We start from the raw sequence: 15,285 nt of genomic DNA on the forward strand, positions 1-15,285 counted from the left end.
TCATGGAAACCTCCAGCCAGAGGTTATGATGAGTGTCTATATGGAAGAAGATCAGGGTCATGTGGGAGTGTTTAGGTTTTAATTGTGAGAGATGACTGGTTCAACCTGGATTGAATTCTGGTGTGATTCCCCTTAGAGACTCAGTTCTTGAACTGGCCTCAGAGAAGAATTGCAATGAATTGTGTTAAGATTTTCGGAGGCAAAGCATGAGAGTTGCCCTTGGAAGCTGAGATCTAGTCCCAGGGTGGCTTTCCACAGTTCACTGGGAATCTCAGCCAGAAAATCACATGATTTTATTCTGAAAGACTTGGCAGCCACAATTGAGAGTCAAAACACACATGGACCTCAAATTGTAGACCTCAATGGGCCTGGCTTCAAGTGACGTTTTGGCCACTATTTGGGAAGCCTTGCCTGTGAGAGTTCTCCAGAGCTTTCATTAAAATGAGCTTCCTCACCATTTAATGGTTTCTGAATAATTGAAACCCACAATGCCTTCAACTTCATCCTTGAAAATGGTTACATAAATATCATGAAATTTTTAAAATTACCATGACCAGGTGGCACTCGAGAACCTTTGGATGTCCTGTTGCTGATCATGAGTATACCAGAGAGTGCCTTGATTGACTGGGTTTCCTTAACATGGTGTAGAACACAGATGCCAGTAAGTTGGAGTTTTCTGAGAAGTGGACCTAGAGCAGTGGTGGGCAGGTGTGTGATAAAACATCAGTGGTACGGCCATGAGGATCTACCATTGGATTCCAAATGCCTTGTGACTGACATGGTGCATGCAGCAGACCCTTCTATGTAAAGGCATCATGTTATATGCAGAGGTTTCAGGGCAATGTTCAGAATCAGGTTCCTATGGTCAAAGGGGAAAGCTATGTGGATAGAAGCCTTGTTCGTGCATTCTTCTGCACACACTGACCCACCACACATGACAGAACTCCCTCCAGCACTGTGTCCTAGTTGAACTCTTTGTATTTCATGAAGCAAACACCAAACTCCCACTGCAGCAGCAAGAAACACCACGAAAAGTGGATCATGAACAAATTGCTTCACAGTCCAAACGGGGAGACACTTAGCCCCCAGTGGCCACAGTTTACCTGCAAAGAGAGAAACCAGCACTGCTGCCTCATGTTCATTGGAAAATAAGATGCCATGTCCTCCAGGTCACATAGATGCAGACCCAGCTTTGATGGTCTCACTAGAAAGAAGCTAAAGCTCCTGAAAACAACATATATTTCAAGTGCCCAAACTCATAGGCATTTCTCAAGAAGTCTTTAGGCCAGCAGATCTCCATGTTTGTGGAGTGTTTATCCTGTCCCTTACTTTTGGAAACTCCTCTACCACCTCCAAGGTTTTGAACTTCTGAGGATTTTTCATTGAATATATGTATTCACAGATTTTCTAATTCTTCTCCTCTAATTGTGTCTTGCTTGGGGCGAAGGTAATGTCAAGGCATGTTTCTGGATGAGAGTGGGAAGATTTTTGTGTAGCATATATTTACATACACATTGGATTCATTTTCCAAATTTCCATTCGAAATACTTAATCCATGACACTAACCACTACATTACTAGATTCTGACTACTATTCCTAATATGATGGAGATAAAAACCCAAACAGAATAGAAATATAAGCAGTTCAGAGGATGCATGTTGTATAGTTGGACTTGCCTTTTGCATTATATAGGGTAGGAGTTATAAATCTAGTCAATTTTCTGTTGAAATAGTTCTCCATGTATTTCTAAAGTTAACAAATATGTGAATACCTGACTCCCTTTCTCTGCAGCCTATTCAGCACATGTAATTTTATATGCACATATAGAATCCTACCTGGAATCACACGTACATTCTTGTGAGATGGCTCACTGGCAGATACAAATTGTTAGAAGAGTTCACTCTTCCTAAATGATGCTGGAACTGAAAATTCAACCAATGGGTGAGCTTCCTGGTTGAACAACTTTACACAAAAACCCATGTTCAGTAAAATAAATGTTTCTGATCTGTGGATGATATATATTTCATGGTGAATTTCAATTGGCATATATATTCCTACTTTTTAAAGTCTGTGTGTGTGTGTGTGTGTATACATACTCTCCAGATTTTTCAAAATATGAAATATGTGTCTTATTATACACTCCCTAAAATAATTCATATTCATGTATGTGGATTTTTAATCAACTTTTCACGAGATTATTCTCTGGAATATTCACACACCTAAAAAATATATTTGTTTCCTCTTACTGAGAACTACCTTCAGTGAATGGTGCATACAAATCCTTTTATTTCTGCAGTAACTTACCCAGTTTAACATCAATGCAAATAGATTTCAATGGGACATGATGTGTATTTTAAAATTCATTTTTATTCAACACTGGTACATTGCAATTTCTTCCATTTATGCACATCATAGGATATATATTTCATCTAGAAATTCGAAAATTAATAGGCATTTGTTTCATTTTCAATCACTTCCTGCTTCAGAACACATGTATAACTCCATGTTTCTTGACTGGTCTTTTCATGAGGTTTCTTTTTCGATTTCCCTAATCACTTTTGAAGCAAAACTCACACACCCTTCATGATGAACCATAACCCTAATATTACCATTAGATGTATATTTAGTTTTAATGAATGTATATATATCAATATAAGATTTCCTCTATATTTTCATATATCAATTCAATCCATTATTCAAAGTTGGAACCAGTAATACTATTTATTCACAGTATGGTCTATTCATGCATTATCTCTATATTCATAGACACAATTTACACCTATTTGTACCCCCAGTACTAACTCATACGTCTTCACAATATTGCTCCCAGAAATGGTGGAAGAAATACTCATGTCACCTGATCTACATGTACATGTTATCACAGTAATATTCTGGAAACAAAATGTAAAGGTCACACTTATGATTGTACCAAAACCTAAATGGAAAGTGAGCATGGATTACTATAAATATTCCTGTCCAGGTTGCTACCGCTCTCAAATGTCAATCATATTGGTGACTATATATTTGTTTCCTCCTAAGATTATATATTCAACCTCAAGCCTGTTGAAAATGTGTAATCCTACCACTCACTTTATACTTTGCCTGATATTCTAATGTCTCTATTGATTTCTGCTTTCCTAAATATTTTCCCAGTTTATCATTGTGACTGACTCTTCACATGTGCTGACATTTAAATTCACTCTCTAACGGAAACCCAATTGCTAAAAACATTTCCTCCAAAACCTGTAATCACTATGCTTTCTAAACCTACCGACACTCTTCCTAATCCTACCGACTATAGCTTTTTGTCTGGATATTCTCGTGACATTCAATCATCCAAGGTACAAGGTCCTCTGACATTGTATATGGACTTATTTAAGACATCTGTGCAGAACGTAAGTCAAAGCTAAGTATCCCAACTAAAGGCCCAATGCCCTTCTGGGCTTCAAATTTTACCTAGATTTCTGTTTTCATACTTATATTTCACCTAAATATTCTTGTAAATTTCACACATTGCCAATACCATTATTCATCGCTCAGAATGATTCTTAATCCAAATAGAACCTGTTATTAAGCCTAACCAAACACTGTTCCCTCAATCTAACTTTACAGAAGAGCAGCGACAGAGTTTGTCTTACAATACAGGAATGTAGGGGATCTTCCAGCTGCTGAGATCCTCAAAGTTTTAAGCAGAAACGATCCCTGGAGAAGACATAGGCAGCTATGAAGGACCTGAGAGAGCAAAAGTCATCTTTCATGGCAAACAATGTACTCAGGATGAAGCGTTGTGTCTGAATCAGCCTCTCTTTTCTTAATGTAGAGAAGAGGGACAAAACCAGGCCTGTGTGGAGAGCTGTTCCCGGATTCCTATGGTTGATATACCATTCTAACTGTTGAAACTGTCTCGGGAAGTAGGGGCAGCCTCCACCTCATGGGAACCTTGCAATCAACTGTTAGGACAAAGTGGTTGCAAAGGCAGTAAACTCACTCAGTTCCTGAATGAAGTGACCTACCTCACTTCCTTGGTGAGGAAACTCCCTGATCTTGGGCTCCAGGAAGACAGAGAAGACCAAGACCCTGTCACAGTTCCAGTCCCAGTGGGCTCCATTGTTTGGAAAAACCAAGGATAGACTAAGTATTCCTTGGTACCTACTGATATGATGATTTCAAATGCCAGGAGAGCTCTGAAGAGGGGCCTTTCCTGAGAAAGCAGGTAGTGGTTCACCGCGACCAGATCTGAGACAGGACAGGCCTTTTGGGGGAACATAGTATGGCCCACCAGTCAGAGGACACTCCAGATAGTCACAGACCTACTTGAATGAAGGAGGTGCGTTTGTGGGTGTGTGTGTGATTTTGTGGTTTAGTCTCTTCTTATGAGAATAGGTAGGAAAGGCGGTTTGTTTAGTTTGGAGTGGACTGCTTCTAGTAAGTCGTTTGACAAGGCGATTTTTTGCATGTCTTTGTAACCCACTGTGTTCGTGGTTGTAGACATTGGAAAAAAGAATGCATCAATGTGTCCTGTCTAGTAGAAATCTTCCCAGCATTCATCCTGCCCAATTTAGGAGTGGACTGCCCCTTGCCTTATGGATGGGCAACACCTGCAATCTTCCTAAGTTCCTGATTTCTTCCTCAATTCTGGTCACTCTCAAGAATAGGCTCATTGTTTTGTGTCCAAGATATGTACCACCTCCAATCTGAGTGACATGGCCATGTACAGGATAGCTGAAGGGAATGGCGAGCATCTCAGAAAACTCTAATATCAGTGTGTCCAGGAAAGTCAGTGGATAAACCCTGCTTTGGGCCTTTTGCTATTGTTCTGTTGCCCTGAATGTCAGGAAAGTCTTTGCCTCAGGCCATCCCTTTGTGAATCCTGAAGAAAACAGTTTTCAAGTGGAAATAAATGGGCATCAACTGTGGCTCTGTGCTTAATTGCTTTGGAAAGGGATGCGTCTGAATCAGCCTCTTGGTCCTGCGTGAGGCTATAGCTTAGATTCTCAGCACCTGATGGATCTAAAGAAAGATCCCATGTGTGCATTCAAAACCAAAATGGCAAAAAGATCAGTAATTGTGGATGAAGTCTCTTGCCTTCCTCAGTAAGGTTCCTGACCTCCATCAAGTGAGAATAGGGATTCTTTGGGTCAAATGAGTTCTTCAAAGCCCTGTGGAGGCCATTAACAGGTGGCACTGGAGAACTCTTGAATGGTCTGTTGCTGATCATTAGTATACTAGACAGGGCCTTTATTGACCGAGTTTCATGAAAATTATCTAAAACAGAGATGCCAATAAGTTGGAGCCTGCTGAGTAGTGGACCTAGAGCAGTAGTGTGTGATAAAATATCTGTGGTGGGGCCATGTGGATCTGCTATTGATTTCCAAATGGCTTGGAACTGACATGGGGCAGCCAGCAGACCCTTCTATGTAAAGGCATCTTGTTATATGGAGACCTTTCAGGGTAATGTTAAGAATCAGGTTGCTGAGGTTAAGGGGAAAAGCTATCTGGGATTGAAGCCTGGTTGGTACATTTTCCTGCAGAACGTGACGCACAACACGTGACAGAGCTTCCTCCAGCACTGTGTCCCAGTTGAACTCATTGTATTTCGTGAAGCAAATACCAATGACCCAGTTAAGCAGCAAGAAACACCACAAAAGTTGGAGGATGAACAAATGGCTTCAGAGTCCACATGGGGCGACACTTAGCCCCCAGTGGCTTCAGTTTACATACAAAGAGAGAAATCAGCACTGCTGCCTCAGGTTCATTGGAAAATAAGAAACCAAGAACTTCATGTCACATAGATGCAGACCCAGCTTTGATGGTCTCACTAGAAGGGAAGCTAAAGCTTCTGACAACCACATATATTTCAAGTGCCCACCCTCAGAGGCAGTTTCTCAAAAAATCTTTTGGCAAACAGAGCTCCATGTTTGTGGAGTGTTTACCCTGTCCCTTACTTTTGGAAACTGCTCTACCACCTCCAAAATTGTGAACTCCTGATCATATTCCACTACAGATATATATTCACAGATTTTCTACCTCTTCTCTTTTAATTGTGTATTAATTGGGGTTAAGGTAATTTCAAGGCATTGTTGTGGATGAGAGTTGGAAGATTTTTTTGTAGCACATATTTGCATACACATTGGATTCATTTTCCAATTTTCCATTCGAAATACTGAATTTCTGACACTAACCCATACCCTACTAGACTCTGACTACTAATCCTAATATGATGGAGAACAATAACCCAAACAGAATAGAAATCCAAGCAGTTCAGAGGAGGCATGGTGTATAGTTGGACTTGCCTTTTGCATTATATAGTGTAGGAGTTATAAATCTAATCAATATTTTGTTGACATAGTTGTCCATGTGTTTTTAAATTTAACAAATATTTGAATTTCTGTCTCCGTTTGTCTGTAGCCTATTCAGCACATGCATTTTTATATGCACATATAGAATTTTACCTGGTATCACATGTGCATTTTTCTGAGGTGGCTGACTTGGCAGATACAAATTATGAGAAGAGATCACTCCTCCTAAACGCTGTTGGAACTGAAAATTTAACCTAAGGGGGAGCTTCCTAGTTGAACAACATTATACACAAATCCATGTTCAGTAAATTAAATATTTTTGGATCTTTGGACGATATGTATTTCTACATCAATTTCAACTTGCATATATATTGCTACATTTCAATGTCTCTGTGTGTATATGTGTCTGTTTGTGTGTGTGTGTGTGTGTGTATATATATATATATATATATATATATATATATTCTCTCCAAATTTTTAAAAATATGAAATACTTCTGTCTTCTTTTACACACCCTAAATTCATTAATATTCATGTATGTGGTTTTGTAATAAACTTTTCATAAGATTATTCTCAGAATTATTCATCCACCTGAAATACATATTTGTTTTCTAGTACTGACAACTAACATCAGTGAATGGTGCATAGAAATCCTAATATTTCTACAGTAACTGACCCAGTTTATCATCAATCCAAGTAGATTACTATGGGACATGATGTACATTTTGACGTTCATTTTTATTCAACACTGGTACTTTACTATTTCTTCAGTTTATTCACACCATAGGATATGTATTTCATCCACAAGTTAGAAAAATTATTTGCATTTGTGTCACTTTCAATCACTTTCTACTTCAGAACACATGCATTCCTCTATGTTTCTTGACTGGTCTTTTCATGAGACTTCTTTCCAAACACATTATTTTCCATTTCCATTCTCACTTTTGAAGCACAACTCACACACCTTTAATGATAAAATATAACCCTAATATTACCATTAGATGTATACTCATTGGAATGAATGATTCTATATCAATATAAGATTTCTTATATATTTTCAGATATCAATTCTATCAATCCATTATTTAAAGTGGAATCAGTTATATTATTTATTCACAGTATTGTCAATTTATGCATTACTTCTATATTCATAGACACAGGGTACACCTCTTTGTACCCCCAATACTAATTTATTTTTTTTCATTTTGCATTCTTTATTAAAGTATTTTTATATTATTTTCAACAACATTTGAAACAACAGGATTTTCTAAATAGACTTGTCTTTAGCATACCCAGGTGAAAAAATATAATTCTATTTCATATCCCTTTGTGGGATAATGTGGGTTTTTTGTACTGGAAAAATGCTAGGAATATTAGAATATATGATCCGTTAGCCAATTTTGTTTGTTTGTTTGTTTGTTTTTGCAAAGCTAGGAATTCAACCCTAGTAGTAACTAGTAATTCTACTCATTCAGAAAAGTTAGCGTGTCATTTTATTGAAATAACTATACTGGATATAAAATAGATACACATGTGATACAATAGATTGCATGGTATATAAATTTGTATCTCAGTAAAGCTGATATTAAAATAAAATTTAAAGTATTGAAATTCAGGCAAAGGATAGGAATGATATTTGTGTCTATTTTTCAGAAGTTTATTGTCATCCATTTAAAAAATCTTTTAAAAGTGACTGAATTTGAACAAAAGGTATTGTTTAGTGTGCTTTCTCTGTATTCTTAGTGGTTCTTCAGTATTACTATTTTATACACACCCTCTTAATTTCTTATTGTTGAGCCAATTCTGCATCTAAATGTAGTGGCAAGATATATTCAGGAATCTGGTGCAATAGTGCATGCCTGAAATCCCAGCTACTAAGACCCTTTCTCAAAACAACAAAAAAGTAGTGGGGGTGAGGAGCATGGATGTAGTTTAGCAGTCAAGTGCTTTCCGAAGCATGTGGAGGCCCTGGGTTCTATCTGCAGCACCCCAAAAGCAAAACAAACAAAAGATGTATTCCAGAGATTTTGATTATTTCTGCAGGAGACATGCAGTCAAGACTAAGTAATTTGAAACAGGAGTGGCACAAGAAGAGGAAGATAAAGTATCACTTTTTTTTCTTTTTCTTTTTTTGGTTAGAATTAGTTCACTTTGCATTCCTTGCCTATGCGCCTCTACATTTGGAACCACATTGGTAAAAGTTTGTGTAAGAATTGTTTGTTGGCATATCCTAGAGTGCTCAATTTATACGTCTTCAAAATATTGCTCCCAGAAATGGTGGAAGAAATACTCATGTCACCTGATCTACATATACATTTTATCACAGTAATATTTGGAACACAAAATGCAAAAGTCACACTTATGATTGTACCAAAGGCTAAATAGAAAGTGAACCTGTATTACTAAAAACATCCATGTCCAGGTTGCCTAATATTCTCAAATGTCAATTCTATTGGTGACTACATATTTGTTTCTTCCTAAGATTATATATTGAAACTCAACCCTGTTGATAATGTCTAATCCTATCACTCACTTTATACTTTGCCTGATTTCCTAATGTCTCTATTGATATCTGCTTTCCTACATATTTTCCCCAGTTCATCATTGTGACTCATTCTTCACATGTGCTGACATTTACATTCACTCTCTAACCAAAACCCTATTGCTAAAGAACTTTTGGTCCAAATCCTATGCTCACTCTTCTTTCTAAAACTACGGACTATATTTCTAATCCTACTGACTATCCCTTTTTGACTGGATTTTCTCTTCTACATTCAATCATCCAAGTAAAGATCGGTCGAGTGTCGGAAGAGGAGACCACCAAGGGTCTATCTCATGTAACAGCAAAGGGTTTATTGGGGGTCCAGCATGCTGGGGCTCAGAGTTTACTTGAAAAGAGTAGAGAGCCCTGAGAACAGCTTAAACAGAGGTTATATACTTTCCCTTGCGAGTGCAGGGAGGGAAGTTTATTGATGTGTCAGGGCGAGTGGTCAGTTTGCATGCAACCTGGTGAAGGAGTACATTCTGCAGTTTGACAGTTGGGGACAGCACATTCTGGGAACAAGATTGGCAAACATTTCTCAAGATTTCAACAGTGTTTTGTTAAGCGTACAGAAAAACAGGAAGTGACAACTACATATTTTATTAACCTTTCATTCGACACTTCTTTTTCTGGCTACTTTTAATCATAAAAATGATCATTGGGGGGTGTCACATTCTATGTCTGCTAGTGGGGTATTACCATTAGTTTAACTTGTCCAATTTGAGCTTGGAGAAAATAAATTATATGGTTGAGCAAGCAGGGTTTAATAGTTAGCAATAATATGAGGATTATTATTGGACCAGCCATGGTTGATAAATGCGTAGTTAACCAGGGGGACTTTGTGAACCAAGATTCAAAACACCCTTTTTTGGCCTCTCTCTCTCGTTGACGCTCTTCAAGTCATCTTTTTAATTTACTCATAGATTTTTTTACAACTCCAATATGGTTGGCATAAAAACAACATTCTTCCATCAATGCAAAACAAAGGCCCTCTTCTCTAATGAAGAGGAGTTCCAATCCTCGACTGTTATGTAAAACAACTTCAGAGAGATAGGTTAAAGATTCCTGCAATGCTGTTATGAAGGTTTCTAATATCTTTAAGTTTTGGTCTATAGCTGCTTCTATTTGGGTCATTTGTTTTGTCCCATGGACCAAGGCAGTGGTTCCTGTGCCCACCCTTGCAGCAACATGTATTCCTAATAGGATGGCGAAAGTGAGGGATATATGTTCCCAGTGGAACCAGGTTTTATGCCCCCCATATTTGATCTTCAAATGAACCTGTGTCATGATAGAGCACTCTGGGAAACATTTGCACAATTACACAATTAATCACATCTGATGACCACTTCATGAAAACATAAACAATGTTTTAAGTATATAGAATTATACTGTTGTAGGGACAGACAAGGCAAGGGCCTAAGATAGTACCAAAGACAGGAAAACAGTCCTATTTGTTTGCAACCAGATTCAGAGGGCATTACTTCTGTTGTAATCAATTAAATCCCCGGAAACCCAAGTTTAGGTACTTTCAGAATTTTGTACCCAACATATAAGGGAAAGGGCTCAGAAATTCACAATCTTAAGAAGTTAACAAAAAGCAGTTTGTCTTCTGTTTTTTTCCTCTGTTGTGGGAAAGTTAACTTTTCAAGAACACCTGGGTGAGGGAGAGCATTATATTCCCTTTATTTTTTTCCCCCTGCCAACTGTTACCATGGAGTCCAGTTGGTAACTTCTTTATCTTACAAATGTAGCCATCTCTGTGAAGCCTCAGCTCAAGGCCAAGGCCTTGTTCACATATTTTGTGAAAAAATAGTAAGGTGGTGTCTAGCTTAGGATTGCTTATTTTTTTAGCCAGTGGCCAAGTAGAATAGGGCAACACGAAAAGAGAAAGTTTATGTACTTAGAAATCTTTTATTGGGACTCTTTTGCTGAAAGTCCTAAATTCATCTATGTTGAAGATTTCTGGAGAAGGTCAGTTAAGACATTTCTGTGGGCCTGGTACAGAGGGGGAAGACGGGGAAGGCGCGGCTGTGAGCAGCTCCGTGGATCTGAGAATGAGGTAGGAGAGATGTAAAAGAATAATGGGAAAGGGGTTTTGGATTTTTCTAGGAACAAATCTTGAGCAGTACAACAGGTAGAGCAGAGGGTAAGATGGGAATTAGTATCCCAAAAAGCCTTTGAGGGATTTTAAATACTTAGTAACCTTTTTTCAGTGATGACAAAGCAACTTTAAAGGCCATTTACATTACATCTTGGATAAGGGTCTGAGGGCTCTCCTCAGCTGGTTTGAGCTTTGTGTTAGCTGGTAAGAGGACCTGGTGGGACCTGGTGCGGGCAATGACAAGAGAAGAGAGGAGTGAGTGGGTTAAGGTGTACCTCAGTACTTGCTACCTCAACAAGGGGGCAATGGTCATAGAATGGGCGGAGGTTTGGGTTTTTGATCTAGTAATTGGAGGGGAGAAATCAGGTTGCTTAGGTGAGAGTAAGAGCAGAGAGTCTGGAGCAGAAGGCTGAGGGTGAGGATCTATTGGAGAAGCATAGTTCAGGATGTGAACAAAGGAGGGAAAAGGCCTCCACATAGGGGAATCTCCTTTCACACTTTTGAGCATTTGCAAAAGTTAAAAAGGTCACGCAGAATTTGATGATCTAGAGACCCCTCTGGGGGCTATCGATTTTGGTTATCTAATTGGATATGGCCAATGCTGTGTACAGAATTTGATGAGGAGTTTGGGTTTCATCAAGCAGTCTCTGTATGCTCACATCCCCATGACATACAGAAGAAGTCGGCTTCCCCCAACCAGCTGTGACTGTTTTTGGCTTTGATAGTCCGCCGGGCAAACATAGTAATCTAGGCTAGTCAAACTGCATCTGGCTCGCGTGTCCCTACATCCATAATATTTGTTTCCATTATCTATGGTAGAGAAGGGATTTAATGGAATTTTAGTGGGATCCACTTCATCAGGGATATCCCAATGGAAAAGACCTATAGCCAGCTGACAAATGTCTCTGTGGAGAGATGGCGACCATGTCCTTAAGTGGGCGGCATGCGAGATAGACCATACTTCTTGTCCAGTAAGATTTGTGATCAGCCATTGCTGCTGAATGGGCTGATGAGGGTTAGGACTACTGGTGGTCAGGGGGAGAGTCTATAGCCTTATCCACAAGTCAAATACACAATTTGAAAGGGTTACCTGTCTTTTACAGTTTCCAGCCAGAGTCTGGACAGGGCACAGTCTTGAGATGAGAGGTATGGATCCAGGAAGTGATTCTGTCTACCTTTACTTCTGTAGGTTTTATAAGTAGCACCTTCTATGGTCCCATTCAGCGGGGTTCCAGGGATGACACCTGATGTTGTCTAATGTAGACAAAGTCTCTTTCTTGATATTGATGTTGATTCCCCTCGTCCCCAGGGTTGGTAGGCAGTGGCCATCTGTCTTCACAGGTATCTATGTGGCCCTGGCTGAAAGACAATATCTCTGACTTTTTAAATTAGTGGGAAGTAGAAAGATCCTTCTAGGGTCCATCCAAATCCAATGGTGAGCCATTCTGAGGCACAGAGAGTCTGCCAGGTCCAGCGTTTTACAGAAAAAGAAAGATTCTGATCCCTTAAGCAAACTTTGGTGCAGTGATCAAGGGTCAGAGACAGAGGCATTGAAGTGCTCTGTCCCATAATGAAAGATACACAAACAGTAAAAGCAACAACACACGACACAGACAAGACAAGACAATAAAGACAGGATGTGGAAGTCCAACACTGAGACCAGGACTGAGTAGTTGGCAAAACCTGATCGGTTGGCAATACTGAATCTGAAACAAAATATCACTGAGTCATGGAGACTATTGTTACCTCAATTTTCCGAGTCCTCTATGACGTTTCCCAGGGACTTGGCCTGTGGCTCTGTGACATGACTGTCAGCCACCGTCGGAGAGAGCTCACGCTCTTCATTGACATCCATTTTGCCAAGCCCTGACCTGAAACCTGACCAGAAAAAGGCGCTTTACTTACCCTGAGAGGAATTCGTTGGGGTCTCTTGTCCACCGCTCCCGGATCTCGGTGGAACCTCCATATGTAAAGGTCCGGTGACAATCGGGGGAAGAGACCACCAAGAGACTGTCTCATGCAAAAGCAAAGGGTTTATTGGGGGTCCAGCATGCTGGGGCTCAGAGCTCACTTGAATAGAGCAGAGAGCCCTGAGAACAGCTTAAGCAGAGCTTATATATTTTCCTTGGAGAGGGCAGGGGTGTAAGTTTATTGATGGGTCCGGGCAAGTGAGCGGTTTGCGTGCAAACGGTTGAGGGAGTACATTGTGCAGTTTGGCAGTTGGGGATAGCACATTCTGGGAATAAGATTAGCAAACAGTTCTCAATATTTCAACAGTGTTTTGTTAAGCATACAGAAAAACTGGAAGTGACAAATACTTATTTTATTAACCTTTCACTGCGAACTATACTTTCCCAGAATTCCTAATGTCTCTATTGTGTTTGTTAAAGTTCATTTTTATTCAAACCTGGTACGTTATTATTTCTTCAGTTTATGGACATCATAAGATATATCCTTTCATTCACAAGTTCACAAATTTATAAACATTTGGTTCACTTTCAATCACTTCCTCTTTCGGAAGACATATGTTACTCCATGTTTCTTGACTGGTCTTTTTACTAGACTTCTTTCTAAACATATTATTTTCGATTCCATAATCATTTTTGAAGCAAAACTCACACACTATTCATTATAAATGATAACCCTAACATTACCATTAGATATATAACTGGTTGGAATGAATGTATGTATATCAATATAAGATTTCCTATATATTTTCAGATATCAATACAATCCATTATTTAAATTTGGAACAAGTTATATAATTTATTCACAGTATGGTCTATTAATGCATCATCTCTATATTCATCAAAACAGGGTAAACCTAATAGTATCCCCAGTACTAATTCATAAGTTTTCAAAATATTGCTCACAGAAATGGTGGAAGAAATACTCATGTCACCTTAGCTACATATACATATTATCACAGTAATATTCTGGACACAAAATGCAAAGGTCACACAGAACATAATTTAAGCTAAGTATCCCAATCAAGGGCCCAAAGTCCTTCTGGGCTTCAAATATTACCTAGATTTCTGTTTTCATACTTATATTTCACCTCCATGTTCTTATAAATATCACAGGTTCCCAATATCATTATTCATCCAGCAAAATGATTCATAACCCAAATCGAACATGCTATTAACCCTAACCATTCTGTAAACTGAGATTGTTCACTCAATCTCACTTTACAGAAGAGCAGGGACAAAGTTAGTATTACAATACAGGAAGTTAGGAGATCTTCCACCTGCTGAGTACCTCAAAATCCATGCAGAAGTGATCCCTGGAGAAGACGTAGGCAGCAATGAAGGACCTGAGACAGCAAAAGTCATCTTCCTTTGCAAACAACCCGATCAGGATGAAAAGATGTGTCTGAATCATCCTATCTCTTCTTAATGTAGGGAAGATGTATGAAACCAGGCATGTGTGGAGAGCTGTTCCTGGGTACCTATGGTTGGTATACCCTTCTAACTTTTGAAAGTGTCACAGGAAATAGAGGCAGCCTCCTTTTCCTGAGACACTAGGAAGCAAATGTTAGGACAAAGTGGTGGCCAAGACAGTGGCCTCATTCATTTTCTGAAGGAAGTGACCTCACCTCACTTCCTTGATGATGGAACTCTCTGAATTTTGTGATCCAGGAAGCCAGGCACCCAGAGCCAGTACCAGTCCCAGTCCAAGTGGGCTCACTTGTTTGGATTTACCAAGGACAGAGTCAGTCTTTCTTGGTACCTACTGATGTGAGGGTGGCCAAATGCCAAGAAAGCTTTGAAGAGGGTCCTTTCTGAGAGGGCAGGAAATGGCTCACCACTGCCTCCTGAAAACTTCACAGAATTGGCCAAGGAGACCAGATCTGAGACAGGACCGGCCATTTCTGGGGAACATTCTATGGCCTACTAGTCAGAGGACACTCAGGATAGTCACAGACATACTTGGGGAAGGAGGTGACTTGGTGTGTGTGGATGTCAGTTTGTGGATTTGTCTCATATTCTGAGAATAGGTAAAAAAGGAGGTTTGTTTGGTTCGGAGTGAACTGTTTCTAGTAAGTCATTTGACAAGGCGACTGTTTCTATGTCTGTGTATCCCACTGTGTCCTTGGTTGTAGATATTAGAAAAGAAAATGGCTCAATGGGTGTGTCTTGTCTAGTAGAAAGTTTCCCAGCATTCATCCTGCCCAATTAATGAATGGACTGAGGCTTGACTTATCCATGGGCAACACCTACTATCATCCTAAGTTCTGGAATTCTTCCTGAATTCTGGCCACTCTCCAGAAAGGCTCATGGTTTTTTGTCCAAGATATGTACCACCTCCAAGCTCTGTGACATGACCATGTACTAGTTAGCTGA

Source organism: Callospermophilus lateralis, chromosome 13 (genome assembly GCF_048772815.1).
Source record: "Callospermophilus lateralis isolate mCalLat2 chromosome 13, mCalLat2.hap1, whole genome shotgun sequence".
Lineage (NCBI taxonomy): Eukaryota > Metazoa > Chordata > Mammalia > Rodentia > Sciuridae > Callospermophilus > Callospermophilus lateralis.